Raw genomic sequence first — 15,069 nt, 5'->3', positions numbered from 1 at the left:
CCCCCTTTCTTTTTTTGTGTTACTGCAAAGATCAGTTTCTTCTGGCCCAATTCCAGAAACAACATGCCTGTCTTTTTTCATCGTTGAGCAAAAACAGTCTGAAGGCACCATAATTCCTTAAATTGGATTTCAATCCTTGATCCCCTTCTGTTCAGTAAATAGAGTGTTATACGAAACATCATTGTTTAGGAATAATTTTCAACAGAGCTCATTTTTAAGAAAGAAACTATAATATATATATATGTATATATATATATATATATGTATGTGTGTGTGTGTGTGTGTGTGTGTGTTTCATGAGGTGATGATCTAAGTGAGTCTTTGAGAAGGAAGATGGAAAGTCACCTGATGACTGGGCTAGTGGAAGTGGGAAGATGTTGGAGGAACTAGACTCTAGAAAAACTGCAGGATTTTCGCATGTATGTTGCTTATTATCTGGTCTATTTAGCTTTGGACAGAACTTGAAATTTTATCACTAAAATCTATTAGTGTCTTGTGTATCTGCCACTCTATAAAGTCTTGGAATCCCTATATTCAAATCAAAGGCACAGAGAGCAGAGATAAAGGGGACAGTGTGATCTTCAAAGCTGAGGGAACATAAAAAAATGTATCCTGAGGAATTTTGCCGACTTTTATTTTTTAAATTAGGGATATAACTGATGCCTTTCTTTTGTAACTTCTTGGACATTTTTCATCATGTCTCTTGCTTGTTTGTTAGGGAATATCTTAGACATGATAACTTTTCTAAAACACAAGGAAAATTATCAAGGAGATTGAGGTATAAGTGAGATGATAGTTCTCTTTCATTCCCCCCCCTTACCTCCCTCTTTTTCATTCCCTCCCCCCTTTTTCTTAGTCTTATTCTACTCAGAGTACAAGTCTGGCACTGGAGAACTCTGATTAGTTCCTAAAAGAAGCAGTAAGTTGATTGCTTACAGAGATGATGTAAGCTTTGCTCTGGGGTACATCAGCTTGGATTTCTCATGCTTTATCTTATAAAGCCTAAATTAACAGCTGGTTTGGTTTGAGTTCTCCGGGATCTGACTAAGGGATTATAGTCCATTCTCAAGTGAGTCAATCTAGTTTAATTTATTTCAGGTCTATCAAAAAAGATCAATCAAAGCTCTTTTTAAAAGTAAAGCTGTAATCGGCCTGCACACTTAGATGTCACTAGTGTTGCTCTCACTTTGCCTCTCTCTCGTGAAAAAATTGTTCAGATTCTTGCTAAGAGAATATACTATAGCAATTTCTTCTGAGTTGTTTCTGCCTTTATTAACTGCCTTTCCTCATTCATACCCTTACCCCTCAACTAGATTTTGTAAGGGGAACTTGTAATCAATATCTAATGAATCATCTTCTATTAATACTTCTTCCTACCTTATCCCCCTTTCCCCCCAACTTCTTATGATTCCTTGATGTTGCTCTTAGGTCTTGGAATATCTGTGTAAGTTGTATATCTTGGAATCCTTGTTTATTCCCCGATTCCTTTTCCCTTCCCCACATTTGAGTGAATTTTGATTTATGGATAGTCTTAGTATCAGAAGATCAGGATTCAAATTGTGGCCTTTGTGACCTTTCTGAATCTGTCTGCATCTGGGAAATGATGAAAATACTTGTCCTGCTTATATCACAGTAGTTAGGAGGGCTAAGGGGGGGGGGGGTCATTCATCTATGTGGAAGTACTTGCCACTGTTAAGTGTCAGTGGTTCATTCGTTATGACTTTTCTTTGATATCATAGTGGAGTGAGGATTACAGAACTGGTCTGGAAAAGTTATGGGGTTGAAAAATCTTTGTGGGTGACCACTAGTAAGTAGCTAACACAGTTTGTTTTAGCCATACTATGCCTCATGATATAATAATAGCTTACACTGGTTTAGGCAGTTTTATAGTTTATGAAATACTTTTTTATTCCCACAACAATGCTGTAAGATTATCTTTCTTTTGCAAAAAAAAAAGTAAATTGAGGCTCAGAGATAAAAGGACTTGCTTATGGTCAGACAGTCAGAAAATGACTGAACCTGGAGTTGAATTCAACCAAGGTTTCTGATTCTAGATAGGTGCCCTTTCTTCTATCCTGTGCTGCCCCATCATTATTCCTTTAACTGCCAAGACACTTAAGAAATCACTTTGATTGTGCTTTGCACCAGAACCTTGTTAAATTCATTTATAGTGATCTAAGTAAGAGGTAAATGAGGGCTTTAAGGTGTGAGAGGTGTTATGAAGGTAAAAATAAGACTTGGCAACTATTTTGGATATGCACAATAAGAGTCAGTGAAGAGGTGAAGATGAAGCCATGGCTGTGAACCTATGTGACTGAAAGTGATAATTTTTGAACAGAATGCCTTCTGTGGGGAGTGGGGAGAGGGAAGCAAGAATGGGGGGGAAATTGTAAAACTCAAAATAAATAAAATCTTTCTTAAAAAACAAAGAAAGTGATAGGAAAGGGGCAGTTATGGAGAGGTGTAGATTTGAAGGGTAAAGATAATGAATTATTTTATGTTTATGTTGAATTTTAATTGCCTATGGGGCATTCAGTTTGAATTATTCAATAGCCAGTTGATGATGCAAGGATGGAGCTCTGACTGTGCATAGAGATATTTTTAGAAAGGTATATTTTTAGAAATTATAACTGAACTCAAGGATATTGATGAGATTAGTAAGAAAGAAAGGTGAAAAGATGGCCTGGGGGGTACATAGTTAGATGAAAGAACACATATGAGAGGACATTAAACCAAAACTTAGTATCTGTTGAAGGAACTAGTGATACTTAACCTGAAGACAAGAAGACACAAATATCAAATATTTGAAAATCAGGCTAATACATGAAAGAGGAAATTCTACCTGTTTTGTTTGCCTGTGTAACTAAGACTAGTTGGTGGAAATTACTGAAAGGATACTTTGGCTCAAATGAAGGGAAAAATTCCTTTAAAAACTGAATTGACCAGAAGGTGGAATGGTCTTGTTTAGGTTGTTAATTTCAATCACTGAAGGGCTTCCAACAGAAGGTGGATGAGCATTTGTTGGGGTATAGATGGGATTCTTGTTCAGGTATCTTGTTTGGTCATTTTTCAGTCTTGTTCTAATCTTCATGACCCCATTTGGGATTTTCTTGGCAAAGCTAGTAGAGATGTTTACCATTACTTCTCCAGTTCATTTTAAAGATGAAGCAGACAGTGCTAGGGAATTTGCCCAGGGTCACAGAGCTAAGTTTCTGATCCCCTGTGAACTCTGGAAAATTAATCTTCCTGATGCTAGGCCTAGCACTCTATCCACTGCACCACCTAGCTGCCAGAAGTTAGATGACCACTCATTGAGAGCATTATAGACAGGAATTCTTTTCAGGTATAGATAAAATTAAATTAAATCAAAACCTTCATGAAACTTGAATTCTTGGCAACTATTTTGGATATGCACAATAAGAGCCAGTGGGTTGTAACCTTGAGTTCATGAACTTGTTTTTCTTTTTTTTTTTTTTTAATATTTTGATACTTGTATTTCAATATAATTTTTATCTTTATAATCCTATATATTTTATCTGTTAAAAACATTATTCTAATAAAAGGTCCATAGCTTTCACCAAACTTCTGAGGGTTCCATCACATACACACACACACACACACACACACACACACACACACACACATATACACACACAGAGTTAAGAGCCCTAAATTAGATGAATGCTAAGTTCTCAGCAATCTAATTCTGAGACACCAGCAATATTATGCCAGTAATAATTTCCATTATTACTGCTGCTGCTTTTATATGCCTTGCAAATAATAAATCCTTTAATAAATATTGGTTAATTTGAATTATTATAACAACAGTGAATTAAACAATGATTTTTAAAAACATCAAAGTATATTTTCAAGGCAATTTATTTGGTAGGTGAGAGGAATTTTGTCATTCTAGAAAGTTTTTGAACAAAATAGTTTTAAATGCTGTGGTTGAATCTTGAATATCCTGAGCACAAAAGGATCAAGATGAAACAAGTACTGGGTGGTAAGAGACCTATATCATTCTATTTGAAACAAGTCTGGCATCTCTTGAAGAAGGCTAGAGTGTACAGCCTCTGGGAAATCCATCTTTTAGTATTGGATTGGAAGTTAATTGTATTTGTGGGCTTGGGAACAGGACACGATTACTGAGTTCCACTTACACCAAATAGTTGCTGCTGATAGACCAAATATCCCTACATGGACTAGCTCAGAGTAAGCAGATTACATGGTACTATCATTTATTAATAACAATGTAGTTTTCTGTCACATAATTAGGAAATAAATCTTGCTTTGCCTCCAGCACTGTAGTCTTATTGTATTTGCACATATTTTACAATGTTTCAAGGGTACTGACCAGATAACATTAATGAATATATTAGATCGGCAGGCACTTTTAAGGGAAAATAATCAACATACTTGTATATTTAAAAAGTTAATTCAGTCTGGAGCCAAACAGGTAATTTTCCCTTCAGCATTTTTTCACTCAGCTAAGACAGGTTGGACTAGGAGTGCAGTCACCCTGTCTGCAGAGTCTGGCTTGACTTGCATACCAGGGCCAAATTTTCTTCTGAGACAGACAGCGAGATGATCTGATTGGCTTTGTTCCAGAGCATGCTCACAAAAGCTTCTTTGATGAAAGGTTTCTTGGTAAGCACTGTACCAAAAGCAGCCTGCCACCCTGCTTTCAAAGACACCCATTTACAGTAATTCCCAGAAAGGGAGGGGGGAAAAAAGAGGAGAGAGAGAGAGAACTGAAATAGAGATTTACCACAAGAATAATTATGCTGCCTGGTTTGGAGGAAGGGGGAAAAGTTATTACAAATAAACTGCTGGATCCTGAAGTAGCTGGTTGGCATCTATGCAAGAGCATAAGGAATGTGCAATTAAGCTCATTAAAACATCATCATTATGCTTATCAATCTTTTTGGAAAAGGATGGGGTGTGGCAGTATGTTAAGGCATGACCACTGGTGCAGATAAAGAGCTGGGAGTACATCTCTGCCTTTCTTAGCAAACAAAAAAAAAAATCTCTATTCAGCTACATTTGGTATTTGCATTTAGTCAATTTGGCTCTGCCCAAAACATTAATCAGTGACTGATTGGTGGCTGCCATGCTGCTCTTGTAGAGGGGTATCCAAAGGGCAGTTTGCCATTCAGCTTGGCATCCATCCTTTAGATTTGACTATATATCACATGATTGAGCTTGCTTTATTTACTGAGATCTACTATGGGCTTCTTCCTGTGCTAGGTGCCAAAAAGTCCTATAGAAGAAGTGTGCTTATTACTAGTTAGAGAGACAAGGCTAATCCTTTCCACCCTGAATTTTTTCTGCTCCTTATCTCTAATGATTCTACTCTTTTGCTTTAGTAGATTGTAAACTCTTGGAGACCTGGGATTAGGTTTAGCTCCTATTTGTATCACCTATACTGCATTTCACATAGTAGGTGCCTAGAAAATATTTATTGACTATATGAATAAATGTTTTAATAATTACAGTATAAAGTAAACACAAGTGAGTGTTAAATCATGTAGCCAAGACTATAAATGTCATGGAAGTTCAAAGAACAGGGGAGATCCATGAAGGCAGAAATTGGGATAACTAAGTAGAAATGGAATCTGAAACCTATGACATTTGCCATGTATTAGCTTCTGGGGAGTTCATCTCATTGTTTGTATGAAGTCCTTATTTGGGGAAAAGGAAATCCCAGTATGACTAAATCATCTTTTCAAGAAACAGCATCAGAAGTCCATAATAACATATATATGTTCTCATTTCAATAAGAAATAGAGCAATTCTGGGGTGGCTAGGTGGCACAGTGGATAAAGCACCGGCCTTGGAGTCAGGAGTACCTGGGTTCAAATCCAGTCTCAGACACTTAGTAATTACCTAGCCATGTGGCCTTGGGCAAGCCACTTAACCCCATTTGCCCTGGAAAAAAAAAAGAAAAGAAATAGAGCAATTCACAGATATGATTATGACTCCTGCATCACAACCACTCATCTTTGGTTTCTTACCAGCTAATTCTAGGTTTGTAGCATGTGCTTTTATAGGTACCTCACCCTGAGAATTTCCTACCCTAACCATTTACTTGCCTTCTGTGAGGCTTCTGTTTTTAATGTTATGTTGGCAGAACAAGGTGGATGTGGCATTTGACTGGTAGAAATGCATCCTTGGTTGGAAGCCAAGTTAAGCTAAGGTGGGAGGGAAAGATAAGCTGAAGAAAATACTAACATGAAGAGGTGTGATTGGAAAAATAACAGTTATATTCTCAGACTGTAGTAGAAGCCAACTTGAACCTTAATTCCTGGTTTGATCAAGATGGTGTAAAAATGGACCCCAAAGGTCTCCAAATGGAAAACTTGGTTTTTGGTTTCATATATGAGCTGTAGTTAAAGCCAAATGTTCATTCCACTCGAATTGTGTGGGTGGATAACTTTCTTCCCAGTGTTGAAGTATCGCGTTTTTAGCTGCTAATAAACTTAATAAAATCCATTTCTTATTTCCCCCAGTGTATTAAACTAGTTTGCAGGCACTACTGAGCCAAATTTTAGTGACAGTTGCTCTGGAAAGTATTTTTGTTAGAAACAGACACCGTCCCAAACAGCCCAACTACAAAATGTTATTTGGAGTAGCTTCTTTGTCCTTTTAATTCTGATTTTCTCTCAGACTTGGAGAGGAGCTGTTAGCTTAATGCAAGAAAACCCTCCAGGCAGCCACAATTTTGCTCAAACTGTGAGGAAGCAAGAGTTGAATTAGTTCCAAAAGTAAATTCAAAAGAACTGAATGGTCATCATCCATGCCCAAGAAAGATTACTCCCTTCCTGTGGGAGTCTCCCTTGGCTTCTTAACTAGTCTATCAACTCCTGGTTCATGGGCATCTTGATAGTGCCTGCTGGACAACTGGATGACTCCACTGTTCCAGTCCTCCAAGCTTGCCCAGTTTAGAAGACTCCTGAAGCATTTCTGGTCTCTAACCTAAAGAAAGAAAACTTTAGAGCCTAAAAGTCTGACCAAGAGAGCTGGACAAAACAAAAAAAAAATCATTCTCAGAAATGCCTAGAAGTCTGGGAGATGAGTTTTAGGCAAGGAGCAAAAGGCATATAACTTTCAGGGAGGAGTACAGGAGTGAACTAAATCTACTCCAAAAGCATTAGCCAAGAATAAGAAATAAAAGAGAATCCAATAACAATTTAAACAAAGACAAACATGTAAATATATGGACAAAAGAAATTTTGAGATATTAAAAAAATACCACTTTCATGTTATTCCATGCTGTTGATTATACTTCATATTCACTATTGAGATTGGGTTTTATTTCTGACACTGAATATAGACTGAATATATTCTTGATTGGCAAAATAGGAGTGATTTTTGATTCAAATATATCAGAAAATTTGAAAATGACGGGCATTTATTTACCCATTATATTATGTAATTTTGGACTTAGTTTGCAAATGCAGTCTTCCATTTTGTTTCAATTCAAATTGAGCTGATTGCCCGCCCCAAATGTGTACATTAAAATCAAATAACACCAAAAAAAATTTTGATGGTACCTAGCCTTTTAAATTGTGTTATGTGCACAACAATATGCCTTCTGTCTGGAAGAATCTGTTACCCAAAATTTATGTCACTTGTTAATAAGTGATGGCAAGATCCAAACCATCGTGCAAAGTGAAAAGATTTCCAAACTGCAAGACAAGCTGGTGTTTGCAAAAGTGATCAAACTTAGATTGTGTGAGAGGCTTATCTGTGGTCTAATCAGCATGGCCTTTTAAAATAGAGCTTTCTTAAAAAATACAAATCTGCTAGTGAGATTTGTTTTAATTTAGACCCTATTCACAGCTATAGGATTACCCCCTCCCGACTGCATCTTCAGGCTTTTGTACAAACAAGCAGCTTACACAAAACTTCCATTATCATGGGGACTCAAGGGGGTGGGGGGAATGGTCTTGTTTGGTTGATTGAGTTATGATTGCATAGGGAACAAATAAAGGCTTTCTTTCCTTAAACATAGCAGTTGTGTCTTACTTCAGTTAATAATACCACATTTTCTTTAAAAAGAAATATTTACATAGCCTGATATTCCTAACATCAATTCAGTGTGTTACCTCTAGGTTGAAATCCAGTTTTAATGCTGCAGGCTTGAAAAATAAATGCTCTCCCTTACAATTGAGTTGCAAGATGGTTGATATCTTTGCTGTTTTTATTACTGTTGCTGGTAGATATAATCAATTTTCTTTTTGCTATAAGAATTGACCTTATGTTTCCTTTTCTTCATAACTACTCAGTGGTCTCATTAAACTCTTTTCAATATACTGATTTATTGCAGCTCTGGATAGTGCTGCCTTTACCACAGACAATAAAATAGCTGCATTTTGACATTTGTTTTACTAGGAACATCAAGTTTTATTTACTATTTTAAAGTTTCTTGTAAATAAAATTGGTTTGAAAGTTTGAGGGCTCAATAAGGTTCCATGAATTCAAATGAGGGATGGCCAATCACTTATGTTATGGATGTCCTGGGTCTTATTTCATCTGGCTTCAAGGACTTCAGGCACATTCTGGTGAGGTGCATTCACAAGGGATACTGCAGCCAATCACCCAGCAGTCAGCATTCCAGATGCAGCAATGCAGCTGCAAGGTATAAATGGTCATGGGGCCACAGAAAAGTGAAAGCAGAGGTGAAGTTGGACAAAACTAGCCTGAGAACATTTTTTTGTTGTTGTTGTTCTGAAACAGGAAGAGACAAAGGGGAGATTGCTCTGAACTGGAACAGGAGCCATAAAGTTAAGATTTTTCCTAAATTGAATTTGAAATTATTTTGACCTTCTATAAGAGTTGTCCACTCAAGAACTGATTCTTTGTGAATTTTCCAAATTTATCTTCAAACATATTTAGGTCCTAAAGGTACATTTGGATCAGGGAGTTTAATTAAGGAGGATATTCCAACTTCCTCAAAACTCTTCTTAATCAGCTCATTTGGGGTTTTAAAGAGGAGGATTGGTTGGTGAAGTCGTTCAAGGGGAGTAACTCATTAGCTCAGTCAGTAAATTGAGTTACCATTAATGTGCAACTTAAACTTGATCATCTAATATTATGTTACTACCATTGCATTTGCTATATAAGACCTTGTTTTAAGAGGTATTTTTCTGGAATACAGAGAACAGTGCATTTGGAGGCAACTGATTTTTTGTTGTTCAGTTCTCTTCTCTTTGAAGACCCTATGTGGGGTTTTCTTGGAAAATATACTGGAGCATTTTGCCATATCTCTAGCTCATTTTACAGATGAAGAAACTGAGGCAAACAGGGTAGAGCAACTTGCCTTGACTCACACAACTAGCTAGTATCTGAATCCCAAATTTGAATTCAGGTCTTCCTGACTCCAGGTCCAGCATTCTATCCACTATGTGCCCAATGAAGTCAACAGATGCCTAGGTTCAAATCCCAAGCTGTAATACTTACAGAATTGTGACCCAGGGCAAGTGAGGAAAATATTTTACTAAAATCTGATAAATCACATGATATAGTATTTTCATTATTCCTTACTCTATTGGAAATAATTGGGGATTTTTTTGAAGATAGATTTATATGGAATTCCTGATTTCCAACATTTCGTTTCATAATTTTGCTTTAAATACATGGAATCCAGGATTTTCAGAAATCAAGAAAGGTTCAGAACTCTGCCAGTATTTGAGGCTCTGAATAATAATTTTTTAAATTATGATGTATTAAAAACAAAATAGGACCCACCATAAGACACCATCTAAATTTCTTGTATTTACAAATAAATTTCTCAATTTTTTTTAACTGTACAAATGCACTAATTATTGAGGCAAATACTAGCTTTTTGCAGCATCACAGTATTGTTAAATAGTGAGACCATTCAAATATATGGTACTCTAGTCAAAAAGTGATAGTTGTTTGGTTCTTAAATTTGAGGTCCCCCTGAACTTGACGTCCAGGCCAACTGACTCTTAGTCCACTTCGTGAGTAACTTTTTACATGACGGATCAGTGTATTGATGTAGAACTGATTAGTCTGTCATCTATGCTAATGATGTTTTGGGGCAGTGCAAAAGAGAGAACAGAAGAGAGATAGGTAAAGAGCCAGAAAGTCAGAGAGAGAGAGCAAATTTAAAAACTCAGAGGTGAAAGAAGGCTTTAAACACATCTTCATACTCTTTTTTTGCAGGTTCTGCTAAATCTGAACCCATATAACTTTACACCCATCACAGAAGCTCATTGATTCTGCCACTTTGGTTAGTCAAGAATAAATTATTGAGAGTGGGGCCTCCTATTAGGCTAAAAACATACCACTTACCTTTGTTACAGGCTCGTTTACAAGCATAAGTTTATATACAACACCTGTGCTAACAGGATGAGGTCGCAATGAGGCTCCTGCTTGGTTTTTGGCCTGTTTGCACCAGGATCAAACTGTCCCCAACTCATTGCAATGAGTAGGGAATTTTATGTTCTAGTAGCAGTTAAAGACATATTGAAACTTTGTTCAGGTTTTGAGATTTATACACTCTGAGCGTAGAAGTTTTTGGTATTATGTTTAAATGGGGTTATTTTTTTTGTGTATAGTCATAAACTCAAATTTCATATCATGAATTTTTAATAAATATTTTCATAATAATATCTAGCATTTATAGTGCTACATTGCCAGCCACTGTACTAAATACTCCACATTAGGTTCTCCCAACAATCCTGCGAAGTCAATGCTTCTCATGGGTCATTTTATAAAAATATGCCTCAAAACTGGATCACCTTAGAGAAATCATTTGCCAGACACTCAATTCCTTCATCTCTGTAATGAAAAGAAGAGTTTAGATCATCTCCAAGGTCTCTTTCAATTTGAAATCTTTTTTCCCACCAAGTATTCTTTCCCCATGTCACATTATTATTCTCCAGGATTGTACAACTTTTAAAGATATGCCGGGGCAGCTAGGTGGTGCAGTGGATAAAACACTGGTCCTGGAGTCAGGAGTACCTGGGTTCAAATCTGGTCTCAGACACTTAATAATTACCTTAGCTGTGTGGCCTTGGGCAAGCCACTTAACCCCATTTGCCTTGCAAAAAAAAAAAATAAACAAAATAAAGATATGCCAATAAGGTTACTCCTAGGCCCCTGCAGACTCATTGGTGGAAATTGCAGTTTTTTAACTTTTTAACAATTTGGGACTGATTTTAATTGGTACTGCTTTGCAATTTGATGTCTTAGAGCAAGGGTACTTAATCTGGGGTTCCATTTAATTGTTTTTTAAATATCTTGATAACTATAAGTAATTTCGTTTGTAATCCTTTTTTTATGCACTTAAAACAATATCCTGAGACAGGGTACATAGTGTTCAACTGACTACCAACGGAGTCTATGACCCCCAAAAAGTTAATAAGAAACTTTGTCTTAGGGAATTGCCTGAGGCACCAAGAGGTCCAAGGCCACACATCCAGTATATCAGAGACAGGACTTGAACTCAAATCTTCCTAACAATGAGGCTGGCTCTATACCCAACATGCACCCTCCCTCTCTTCCAATAATTAGAAGTCTTTGAAAGGTGGTGGTGGGGTGCTTTTATTACAATAACTTCAAATATAGGGTCTTAGAATATTGAAGCTGGAAGGATCCTTAGAGGTAGTCTGCACCTCACCCTAAGGCCTTCTAGGTTTTATCTAGTATCTAACAGTCTTATCTAGTATCTTAGAAGGTACCTCTACTTCTAGTGAAGTCCAACTTCTACTGAAAGCAAATAAAGATACCTTTTGACAACATACCTGACAAGTTGTATGTCTACCCTTTGCAAGTTCCCAGTGAGAAGCGACCCGCTAACTCCTAAGTAACCAGATCCACTTTGGGATAATGCTAATTATAAAGATGGTATTTATTTTTTTCTTCCTTCCATCAAGTGCAAATTTTCATATTTATAATTTCCACCTGCTACTCTGAGTTTTGCATCAGGGTGAAATGGAATAGGTCTAATATCTGTTCTATTTGATAGCCTTTAAAAATGTGACTATAATTGTCCCCTGAGAATTCTGTTCTCCACAGTAAACACCACTAGTTCCTTTATTTGATCCAAGGCTCATCACTATCCTAGTTATCAACTTATCGATGACCTTCCGAAAAGGAGACTAGAATGGAATGCAAAAATACTCTTAATGAATGCTTATTAAATGAATAAAATTTAGTCCAGTCTCATCATTTTAGTATCAAGCAGCTCACATTCTAATAGAAGAGAAAAATGTCAATAATGGTATGCACACATATAAGTATAAAGTAGGTACAGACATTTAGGCAGGGGAAGTCTCTAGCCTTAGGAAACATCCAGCCCGTAAACCAAAATCATTTGGCTGGGCATTACCAAGGTAACTGCAGTTGGGACTTGAAATTCAATAAATCTAGGTGCTTATTAGGAGTGAATTGATTGAACAAATATAACAGGCTAATTTTTAAGTTTTGACTGTTGGCAGAAAAAAAGGTTCCCCACCCCTGGTCTAGGGGATCAGCAAATAGAAAAATTAGATTTGAACTGAGTTTTGAAGGAAATTAGGGAAAGTTAAGAGGCAAAGCAGGGGAAAGGGAATGGAGGGTCAAGAACAATATTCCTATAATAGTGAATGGTAAAGGTGTGAAGAGAGAAGACAGAGTATCACAATTGAAGAACCAAATGTAATAGGCCAAAGTACCTGCATTTTAGAATACGTGGAGGGAAACATGTTAGATTAGTAAGGGTACAGATTATGTTGCCCAAAGAAGGGTAATTCCTTACCCAAGGTCAGAGCCAAGACTAGAACCTTGTCCTACCTACTTCCAGTCCTATGCCCATCATTGATAGAATTGGTACATTAAGGAAGAGGTTGGATTAGAGGCTTTTATTGCAGTTCCCAGCAATATGGATTGTAGAAAAAGTGCTAAACTTTAATGAGATGAATTATGAGAATTTCAGGTCCTGGCTCTATTATGTACTAGTATGACCTTGATCAATCTTTTTCTCTCTGAACCTTTCTTTAGGATTGTTCTGAAGAAAATACTTTGTAAATGAAAAATTAACATTTATTATTATTATTATATGTAAAATTAAGCCCTTTTACCTAAATGCTTTGAAATTTCTTCCCAAATCCAATAGAAATAGCTATTGGCCATATGCTACATCATGTCTGGAAATTGTCTCAAAATATTTTTGACTTTGAGGCATCGAGGAACAGATTAAAGAAAGAATTTAATTTTATTGTCATTTCCTCCACCATTGACAGCATTCCAAGGATCCATGGGATTCATTTTGGAAATTTTTCTAAACTTCATACATTCATGATGGGACATTGTTTCCACTTATCATCACAGATACAACATCTAGAATTTATATCTGGGGTAGCAACTTTTCCCATTCCTTGGTCAGAACTTCTTGCATCTAGTTATTAGGCCATCATTCATCAGCTACTTAATCCTAATCAGTATTTGAAGTACTTGAAGTGTGGGTCGTCTTTCCCATTTACACTTAATTCCAGGTTAATTATGAGAATGGAATGGTGCCATGATATGGTTAATCCAAACCAATGGATAATTCAAAAAATTTTTTTCTTAGCATAGTATCTGGCACATGGTAAGTACTTAATAACTGTTTATTGATTAATTGATTTATGTCTTTCCTAGGGAAATATTAAAATTTACTTGAATTCTGATTATATGCATGGCAAGCAGCAAAACAAGTAATAATAATAATAATAATTAGATTTTATGAAGCATTTGAAATTTTGCCAGGTTCTTTACAATTATTATTTAAATTTACGGCTCTGGAAAGTGCACACTGTTATTGTCCTCATTTTGGAGATGTCGAAAATGAGGGAAAGAGAAGTTAAGTGACGTGCTCATGACCATACATTTAATTAATAATTATCTGAGGCAAGATTTGAACTCAATTCTTCATAAGGCCACTACTAACACTCTGGTCATATTGGAATTCAAAAACCAACTGCTTATCCACTTTGCAGATTGTTTTCAGATCTATTAAATAACAATTGAGAAACAACTCTAGTTCATCAAGGAAAAAAACTTACAGTGGTAAACACTATTGCCATGAAATTGATTTTTAAATCTGTAATGTGTTTTAAACCTGGGACCACCTCTCCATGTCAGTTCTCAGCCACCATATTGTCTTCCCATGGGCCATCATCCTTATCTCCCCATCTACAAGAACCTTGGGTTCTGTAAGCTGGAACCACCCTGGTGTGTAATAGTTGAGTTTTCACCTATGGTATCCAGAAGCAGGCTTCCACATCACTTCTTAGCTACCATTTCCAAATCATGCTTCCATATTCCATGCTATCATCTTCACTTTCTAGTTCCCATATATATGTTATCTCTCCACTACTAGAATCTAAGCTCCATCAGGTCAAGGACCATTTGCTTGCTTGTAGTTGATGAGACATTTATAACAGAACCTGTGGGCAGCTAGAGAAAGGGGATGATGATGGGGGGGGGGGAGACAGATATGTGTGTGTGTTTATGTATGCATGTGTGTACATCTAATGTATGTAGATATATGTAGGATATGTGTATTCCATCTTTTAATTTGCATTAAATGGAGGAGCAATACTCAGAGGGGAATGCTAGAAAAGAAATCCTTTGTCATTCTTTTTTCATCATCCTAGAAGTTCTTCCTTAGAATAGTAAAGTAAGGGAGTCACTAAAGTAGGAAAAAATAACCCACAGATGTGAAGAAAATTGTAAGAATTTAGGGAAAGAATCCCAAAATTCACAAACAGAAGTTTCAGCACCAGTTCAAGTAGAAAAGAGAAAAAGTCCAAAATGTCTGTCTTTAATATTATAAGGGGAAAGTTGGTGAAGAACTAAGAATAATGAGAGATAGAATTTGATATCTTTCTCACTAATGCATGAATGTTCATTTCTGTAAATTTTGCTCTATATATCTTCCTCTGCTAAATACCTATTATATTATTTTATTGTATATGGAAATAGCCCCAAATTGTCAAAATTATCTTTTATATGAAGAACAAACTAGCTAAAATCAAAAGGCTAATTACAGAAGGTTGGCCATCAAGTGATTTTTTT

This window comes from Macrotis lagotis, chromosome 4 (assembly GCF_037893015.1).
Source record: "Macrotis lagotis isolate mMagLag1 chromosome 4, bilby.v1.9.chrom.fasta, whole genome shotgun sequence".
NCBI lineage: Eukaryota > Metazoa > Chordata > Mammalia > Peramelemorphia > Peramelidae > Macrotis > Macrotis lagotis.
The sequence above is the reverse complement of the archived record's forward strand: the minus strand, read 5'-3'. Positions refer to the sequence as shown.